Here is a 10512-nt window from a genome sequence, read left to right on the forward strand (position 1 = left end):
ATCACAATTGTTTTTAATTACCATTATGTTTTTAATTATATTTCGTTTATTTTAATGTTGCTTGTTAATTTATGTTAAATGTATGATTTGGAGGGAGACTTACTGAATGTTGCCACTAAGGAATACTTCTTATGTATTTAACGTTTTATGTATTGCTGTGTTCCAGTTTTAATGGCATGCGACGTAGATACAGGCACAAGGAAAATAACATATAATATCTTAGAAATTACTTATATATCTTACAGTGTCAAAGCCTATTAGAGAAGTTGATTTAACTTAGTCTATTTTTAAAATACCACTATGATTTAAAAATTAGTAATAGGGTCCCGTTTTGTCCTCAGGACTAACCATAATTTTATTTTGCTAATTCATATACAACTATATGCCTTAACATGTATATTGAAATAAACAATTGAAACACCAAATTATTCTGATAAAAGAACTCCATATAATCACAAATGAAAACTTGAATTCATCAATTGAATGATTCAAATGTCAATATAAAAGCGAGAATGTCGTCAGCGTTAGGTCGACAAATCGTTCGAGCTGTGAGGTGAAAACAGCTGGAAAATGGAGGCTTAGATTTATTGCAACGGCCTTTATACGCCGAGTGATTGATTCCCGTGAACTGAATGACTATGAATTTTAAAATACGACTTTCAATATTAATTTTTGTGGATTTTGATTCGAAATGTTCTTGTATTGTTCGACTATCAAAATAATTTGTGATAATGGTTACGATAAGATAAGTAAATGTTTTGGCTAATTTCTTGATATAATTTATTTAGCAAAATTGCTTTAACTTAATATTCATAAAATATCACAATTCAAAAGACCTACTACAGAATGGCACTGCTCGATGTAATCCAATAAAATCTGACTGAGAATATAATATTGTTACGCCTTCATTATTTAAATTACTCAAACTTCACAACACTTTACACTATAACACTTTAATTTTCGACGTTAGAATTTTAATTATAGTAAAAAAAAACACTTAATATTTATTAGTTATCACTTCTTTCTCGTTTGTGTCCAGTCAAACGAATGGCTGGTTGTCCGACTCTAATTATAAGCTTAATTTCTAGTCAAAATAAAAACCCTATTTAATCAAAATAAATATTTAAATCTAAACGGAAATAATCAATTGAAATACTAAAATATTTTAAGGGTATAGTTTGTGATTTATTAAAGTATCGTATATTTCCGCAATGTATTTAAATCTAAATACCTAAAGTCGGTAATAATATATAGTAGGTATAAATAGTTACAAATGACGTCCATAAAAATATAAATAAATTGTTTATAAAGCTGAAACAAAGTTCAGGAATAATGGCAATAATCGAAATAATATATTATTAATAACAACATTTAGTTTTTTTTGTAAAAGAAGTAACGCGATTAGGAAGATAAGATTTACTCACGTCTCTTATCACAGTCATGCAATTATAATAATTCATATTAAATATGATTATTTTCATTAAAATTAAGAACTATAAAGTTTATGAAGAAATAAATTTATTATATAGTAATTTTATTAACAATTAGCTTAACCCGCGGACTTACCCATTCAAAATCTATAAACCTTTACGAACCTTCACCTACATTTTATATTTTGGATTATTATTTTTATATTGGATAGAGAGATATTTATGCATTTATTATATTAGTAGGGGTTATACATACGTATTTTTATATTTCTTTATTAAACATAGATATTTTATTTATTCAAAGACGAGGTGAATGTTTCCCAAATTGAAACTGCAGTGCGAGGTGAAAACAGTCGGGAAATGGCTTGAAAGCCTGGGATTTATTACAGGCCTTTATACGCGGAGTGATCGATCCCTCTCTGCTGAGTGACGATGAACTGCGTTATTGCGGCGTATTTTAATTCACGAATTTTGTATTAGATTAACGATAACAACGACGCGGCCGCCACCGGACTCTACGATCATTACGAATTAGATGGTCATTGAAATAATTTAGAAGTAGCTATATATTATTAAGACGAATTACTAAGTGTGGAGTAAAATAAATAAAAACATAAACTTTCATTAAGATAATAATTATAAATTTTCTACACTTGTAATACATACATTCACAGAGAGAAGCAACGAAGTACATTACAGGTGGCTGGGTAGCTGAGAACGTCACGCCGTTTTCTGTCATGGCATACGAATCGGTTTCAACCTCAAGGCAGCGACGACGACGTTTTACATTAAAAAAACCACTGAATTTCTTTCCCAGGTTCCTCGAGTAATATGTTTTTTTTCGAGCCAGTCGAATGTTTTTATAATAAGCAATAAATATAATACAAAATAAAGATTTAGACTTTGATTTCTTTCAAACAAGAAGTAGTAAATTATTAACTGGATAATGCAGTATGTTTTGTTTGAGTGTAATCGATATGGAACCAAAAATACAATAATCATAAAGTCCAATTTGGTCATGTAATCATGCGTCATACGCACATTATTAAATACAAATTTTTATCATTAATTTTAATAAAATTAAGATATCAGATTATGATTACAATCTGAGAACGGAAAAAACATTATTTAATGATTAAACAGAATTACTTACTTAATATATTCGATTATTTTTTGTTTAAAAGTGAAACATTCAAGAAAGAACACCTCTTATTGTTTAGACAAGTGAAAGCGACGGTAGGACAGACAAATCAGCTGTTTTAGTAGTTGTTGTTATATTTGCTATTCAGTCTAAGTTCGTTTATTCTTATTAAATTTGAACACAATTTGACTTGAAATTATAGTTTTTCTATTATGTGCAATAATGAATACGATCATTAATAACACAATACATATAATTAAAAGTATATATTTATATGTATAGTGAATATTCAAAATCAATAACATATTTATTTTTTTACTTTTGATGTAAGTAAGTTCGTAAATTCAGAGTGTTTAAATAATTGCCGTGATATTGTGCCTGTTTGCCAACATCAAAGTATATTTTAGCCTTACCGTCTAAATTGATATTTATTGTATAAAAATAATAAAAAACCACGAAGTCGGATAATATTTTCAGATCAGATAATAAATTTTCATCCATCCAGGCTTCACAAGTTACACTAGAGCCTCGATATTAGACTAAATAAAAAAAAAAACAAAGACAATCAACCTTAAAAACTGCTCCCATTAAAATCAAATGGTGATAAACAATCGCGTCAGCGTTTAAAAGAACAGGGGAAGAGAGACGGCTCAGTGATATTGATGGTGTCGATAAATGCAAAGTTGGAGCATTCAATTAATCGCTAAGTATCGCTGATAAACGACTGGTCAATGTCGATCGAGAGCATAGAATTTGAAGATAGACGAGTGTAACGAACATACTTCATAATAATGTATAATTTAATAATTCCTTAATATATAGCGTGTGATAGTTCCTTTTATTTGAGTGCGCTTGTAATTTAATATATTTATATTATACAGAAAAAAAAAATTGACAAAAAAAACAAACCCGCTGAGTTTCTTTCCTCGGTTCTTTTCGGGTCGGATAATTTTCTTTTCCGAACAGTTTTCAATTCGACAATCAATAAGTAAGTGTAATGCTTCTATATTTAATAAATAATTTTGATTTGATTTGTTTTGAAACGAACTGTAATATTATTTTGAATTGTTTAATATAATTAATAATAACAACATTAAAATTTAAAGTTAAATAAATCGCTCTAATTGATATGCGATTATCAGAACAAAGATTCAACATGAAGTATAATTTAAACGCGTTTCTTAGTAGATCTCTAAGAAATTGATGGTGAAAAAACTTAATAAACTAAATAAGTTCTCGATATCGGCATTACGTTTGATAAAATAAATTATATTTTAGACAGGAGCAATAAATTATCAACGTTATTGTTTAAAAGTGGGACTTATGAAAACACTTAATATATCTTAAACGAAAGCGTTCATCGCGATAGCTCCAATTGAAAAACGAAACGGAGGCGTCCGAAGGTTTTTAAAAAGAATAATGGCTGTGAATAGCTTTTAAAGGTGGTGCGAGACAAATGGTGGTGTCGACGCGCTCGCCGCTCTGAGCGATGGTTTCTGTTGCCCAATGAAATGTTGCTTTGTACCCCTTCGGGAATATCTTGGTTTACGTGTTTCGTTTGGAATTGTTTTCGTTTATATTACGTTTTGCATTTTTTTTTTTGAATTATTCGATTTCTGTAATGTTGGATTTTTATCGGATCAAGTTTAATTGGTTTAATCTTAGAATTATTAAGTACCTTGAAGTTCTATGATTTTTTATAGATAAGATATTTCAAAATTATTTTTGTTAACTTCTTTATTATTCTTTTGAATTGCATTTTCTGCACACACGATTTAGAAAAAGTTTTAATGTAAAGGTCGACCATCGAATGGCGATGCCGATTCTACCGGGTAGAACCGGCATGGAACTCTGTACCTATAAGTTTTTGTTATATAAATCTTCAAATTTTGTTTATGTATTGATAAGTTATTTGTAGTATAAGTTAGTCAGTAGAAATATTAAAGGAAAATTCTCTTGTTCACTAAGTTGTGCAGTATTCGAAAATCTTTGCGATAGTTCAAGTTGACTCCTATAAGTTAAAAGGTTGCTAAGTTCAAACAGGTAAAGGGCAACGAAGTGAGAGAGATAGTAACTTAGCTTGAATTTCCTCCAAATTACTGAACTATTATAGAAAATGTGTTTTTATTATTGTTTTTGTCTTTATATTGTATGCCTTTATGAAGTTTTTACTGTCATACGGCTGTTTTGAGGCTTATTGTGAATAAAGAAAAATGTAAGGTAAATGTCGTCTGACGAAGGCATTCGCTCTTAACGAGTAAATCAAACTAAAATCCTAATATTCAAGATATATAAATTAAAAACTACCACAGCAATTTTTATTTAGTTTATAATTGTTCATATATATTCAATATATATTTTATTTTATTTTAGAAAAACAGACAATAAGATGATACTTATGGCATTTGTAATATACAATAGTACATACATCAGCTCAGTTGCCATTGATAGTAATTACACAATTATTAAAATTTAACAATTTAACATACGTAAAATGAAATAGGTAACATTATACAATCAAATGAGAAAGTTAAATACATTGATATTGTTCATTTAAATACTTTGGAATAGCATTACACAATTATGTATTATAATTCATTTAAGATACTAAAAAGCCATATATATTTATTAACATTAAGACAGTGCAAATATTATTCAACATAAGTTCACAAATCATAAAATATATTGTGTTGATTCCAAATGATTTGAAAGATCTTTAATTTGTTTGATATTTCATTCTCGATTGGGTGTATCAAATTTTCTTCAAGTATTTTAATATTAACATATAATAAAACATAGATATATTTTGCTAGAAATACCACACAACCTGTTTACAATTTGTTTTTAAAACGATATCATTCAATATAATGATTTATTAAAGACTTATATATAAAAACTATGTTAGTATATGTCAATTAAATTAAAAAAATATTTCTTTACATTTATTTTAGGACGATAGATGAGTCAACAGATCACCGGCTACATATACATGTAAGAAATTAGTCACTTCATGACTGGTGTATTTACACCGATTCACTGACCATTTAAACCGGAACAACAGTATAAAGCGTTATTGTATGACGGTAGGCGATGGTGAAGTAACTACGCAGACGGGTCTGCACAAAGCCCCGTTGATACATACACTATAAAACACGACAGGACGAATACACATCGGAAAAGCTTTTTAACTTAGTCGTACTATATTTATTCTTTTACTTAATTTAAGCATGTGTCTCGCTTCGGTAAACTCGTTAAGGGTTATTTTTTTCATTCTTTCAGCGACTGTCGGGTTTTGTTAATTGGAAAACCTGTCGTATGTCGTGACGCGCTCGTAAGTTGAACAAAAAAAATCATTATGTATAAAATTAGTTTATATTTTAGATTTTAAATCTATACTAATATTATAAAGAGGTACAATTTGTGTGTATACGTGTAAGGGGACAGGTAGACATGACCAACAAAAATAAATCGTTAGAGTTACATTATTCCGAAGTACTATCTATATAAGATATGATATCATATTATTCGCGCAAAATAGTTAATTAGATTACAAGATTAAAATAAAATATTTATTCAAGATTATTTTTATATTATTTTGAGCATGAACGTGGATGGATATAGAGGAAGGGGACGACCAATGAAAAGATGAATGGATTGTGTGAAAGATGATATGGCTGGAAAGAATATTACTTGTGAGATGACGTCAGATAGGGAAGTATGGGAGAAGACATGCTGCGCCGACCCCGAGTAAATTGGGATAAGGGCAGAAGGATGATGATGATGATTTAAGATCATATCGCTTTTAAGTTCTTTATGTTGTTTTTTTTTAAAAAATTCCAATTATCAATTAATGAGTGTTTCATATGAATTAGTGAATCTGATAAAATGCACCAATGTTTCTTTTGTTAAGTAAAGATAAGAGTAATTATAATATCATCTGACTTAAAGGAGTATCTTTAATAAGAGTGAGAAAGAGTCTTCTCTGGTTTATTATCTGGTATACGTATACCTCTGTAACAAATTGCGCTGTTTATAATAAAAATATGTAAAATCCTTACCTATTTATCAATGTTTAATTATTATTAGAAAAATAGCCTTAATATATTGTAAAAATAGAATTTCCACAAACACATGTGTTTATAAATAAAGTAATACAAAGCATCGATAAAGTTCACAAATAAAGCTCAGTACACATATTTTAAACACCACAGACAATAAAATATAATCGTAATTTAATTTCAGTTCACGCGACCAATATAAAACAGATCTATGAAGGAATTAATACCCAATCACCGTTGTTCCCGTTCGAGAACAATTACCTATCTGGTTTTATTGAAAGTAATAAAAGGGGATTAGGGATTCAATAACTTCAGCTGATAAAAGTTTGAGAGCACCTGCCCCGAATTTACGAGCAACCCTTTCGAAGTTAGCTAATAATTATCTGGTCTGTTGACTACAGGTCTAATATTGATGTTTTCGGGTCTATTGGAAATTGTTGTATCGCGTTCTGATTGGTTAAATATTGATGTATCGTTTTTGTATGTTCATGCATTGGTATAGTGGCTAGCAAATGATGCTACAGATATTGGGGTTCCGGATTCAAATTCAGAGAATAATTTTTATTATATGCTCATGAGAAAAGCACTGATTATATTAGGGTTTTTATTTTAATTAGCGCTTACTGATTCTAAATTTAAAAAGTATCATTTTGAAATCACAAATACAAATTATAATATTAAAGTGCAGTATTTTATATAATAAAACTGTAAACATCGTCAGCGAGTTCCCTCGTGAATGCAAAGCAATCCACGGAACGAATAGAGTGCAGTCTCAGCACGATTCAGGAACACCTGAGTTACTGTTTCACTTGTTTATAACCTCCCTCAGGAGTTGCAAGAACTTTTAAAATGTACGTTTGGGAACATTTTGTTTAGATAACTCTGTATCGTTTAGTTATACGTTTCGAAATTGTAAAGAATAGTTTATACAATGTTATATTTTATTATCAGTTTGTGTATTTGAGTAGTAAAGTAGCTTAGTTTGTTTTTAATAATTTACATGCGTGCAATTAAAAAAAACTATATGAAATCCTCGTATAAGCTTACTTGAATAAAGGTAAAAACTAATAACAAAATTAAAATAAAATATAACTAAACTGGTGTTTCAAACGATTTGAATCGTCATTTAAAACAATAAAATATAACCTAAAAGAAAGAGCAAGGAACTCAATGTACATTATATATAGTAATGATCTAATATATCCCCTAAAACAATAATTTGTTTTATCTCTACTGATGACAAAACAGTAATTGAAATATAATAAATGCCACTAACAAAAAAAAACGCAAACATTTTCTAAACTACAAAACAATTGTTTGTTCAATCACCAAAATCCGTAGGCATTTATTTCCGAAGCATCGGAAATCGTTTAGCTCACCTGCCCGCATTGTTTGCTCGGAAAAGAATAAAACGGGGAAAAAAATGTCCGCGTCCAATCAATCGGGACGAAATAAGAAAAAATGATTGGATTCACCTCACGTTCGGACGGGAAAAAATTGTTGGTCTTTTTGCTAGCCGCTGTGTGTATTTGTGAAATTACTGATGTCAGATTTGCGCTTTACGCTCGACCGTCGCTTGTGTTCGTTGTGGTTAAATGTTTGGCTTATTGTGTTGTTCTGGTACGCATGTTCCATCTCTTGTTTGTGTGTCTTGTAAAATGTACGAAATTACCTTTAAAAATTCTACACTTTATTAAGACTTATTTCTTAAGAAAAATTCGGAGCTCTACTACGGCTCTTCATAAATGCCTTTTAATAGGTACGAAAGTGGTAGATTTTCATTTGACATATGCTATGAAAATTTATCGGAATTTGAATATTGAACCCGTAATCTTCGGTTAAGAATAACGTGGGTAACGTTCACTGGGTAAGCCCGACTACTAGTAGCGCTGATTATTTTTGTTATAGATGACTAATTTATTCGACTTTAATGTAATTCTTTGGACAGACTAATATATTTACATCTAGCTCTAAATACTAGATCGGGACAATAATATGATATCGTCGGTTTCTGACAAGAAATCATATATATTTGCTTAAGCAACCAAATAGCAGTACTTTGTATTATTTTATTTCGGTTTGAAAGTATCAAGAGTTAGAAAGTGCACAAGGAATTGAAAAAGAGCATCTTAAATTTTAATGTCGCCTGAATTGACTTACCATTACCTATATAACGTACTTATATTATAAATACAAATAAAACTCCGACTGTCTATATCGCTTTAACAATCAAATTACTGAACCAAAACTTGATAAAATTTGGCATGAAGCAAGCTTGAACCCAAAGGACTTGTCTATCTCGACTACCTATTTGTGTCTTTAAATTAGTTGCGTTATCTTAAATTTTGAATTTAATTCCGGTAAATAAATACAATTGGCAGATAAATCTTTAGCGATCGTAAATCAACGCAATTGCCTCGAAGCAAAGTTCGAATCGAGGTGGGTAATGAAAACTAGAAACTTTGATGTATCTGTTTGGAAAGTTGAAATCGATTTCAGTTTCACATGACCGAAGGTGACCGGTGATTCACTGGAGTGACTTCGAAGTTTAGATGAGGGAATCTTGGGAAATAAGATTGTGATTGTTGTTTCAAGCCGAAAATAAAGAGTTTTGCTTGTGATAGAAACATAAAAACGAAACGAAAAATATAAAATACCTGTGATCATAGTCTTTCTAATCTTTTGATGTACAGAATTGTTTGATACTAGCACATGTGGTCCACGTGCCTTGCTCTATTTGTTACAATATTTGGGCGTGACTCGTTTCAAGTCCGACCTCCGAAACTTCTTTCACCTAAGCGCGGCTACAAGGAAACATGGTTCCACAGTAGTTCCACTATATTAGCACCGATTGTAAAATTTTTATTCGATTATTAACAGTTTGAGGATCGCTATAATAAAATAAAAAATAAATAAAAACCCTTGATGCTAATTTTATTTGAGTTGTGTGTATTCAGAAGAAATCAAAAAAACTGCAGTCATTGTCACTAAACATTGAAAAATATTATATTTAGATAACTAAAATCCCGTAGAAAAAATGTGAAATTATAATATTCAAAATGATGTTATTTTATAAAATAAAATTGAATGTATGAAGGTGTTTCTCTATGCATTCTTGAAGTATTCGTTCGATTGTGCTTAAACTATGGTGAGTAGTTCTGTGTACACCAGAGAAGTTTGTGAGACAACAAAAAAAAAAAACGTTTTGTTATATATATCTGTAAATCCGTCAATTTGAGCGTATTATTGTGACCTGTGCGACATCCGGAAGGCTTTTAATGATTGTAATTAGTTATGTGTTCCAAATAAATAAATAATCTGACTTTAAATATGAATAAAGGGTCCAAAGAAGTAATTTAAAAAAAAAGTTGTTTGAGTACATTTGAATATAAGATAATTTATGGTCAAAAAATTTTTACCTAGAATAAACTTTTTACAAACATAAAAAATTAAAGTAAGACGATGTTGGATCACGAGAACCTCATAACGACGAACGCGAGGTGAGACGTCTACAATCCTCAAAGGATAAAATTTTAATTAGAGCGAACCCATTCAAGTTATTACACTGGCAGCTCCATTAAACTTGCAAGACTAAGTTACCTATCGCTTACTATTTCACTGATAATGCAGAGAGCAATTTAAAAAAAGTCTTTCAACACACAAATAGCATTATCTTTTTGAAATATTGCTGTATGTGGTTTTTGAAATTACAGGTTTTCAAAATTTTATCAGATCAATAAATCATAATATTATTAATCTTCTGAAATACATTGTTTAGTAGCAATCAACTAAAAATACTCGTAATGCTTAAATACTAAGTACTTTGCTAGTTTTATGTTATGTTGTTGAAAGAACGTTTTTTTATTATATTTATTTTGTACTT

This window comes from Vanessa atalanta, chromosome 7 (assembly GCF_905147765.1).
Source record: "Vanessa atalanta chromosome 7, ilVanAtal1.2, whole genome shotgun sequence".
Lineage (NCBI taxonomy): Eukaryota > Metazoa > Arthropoda > Insecta > Lepidoptera > Nymphalidae > Vanessa > Vanessa atalanta.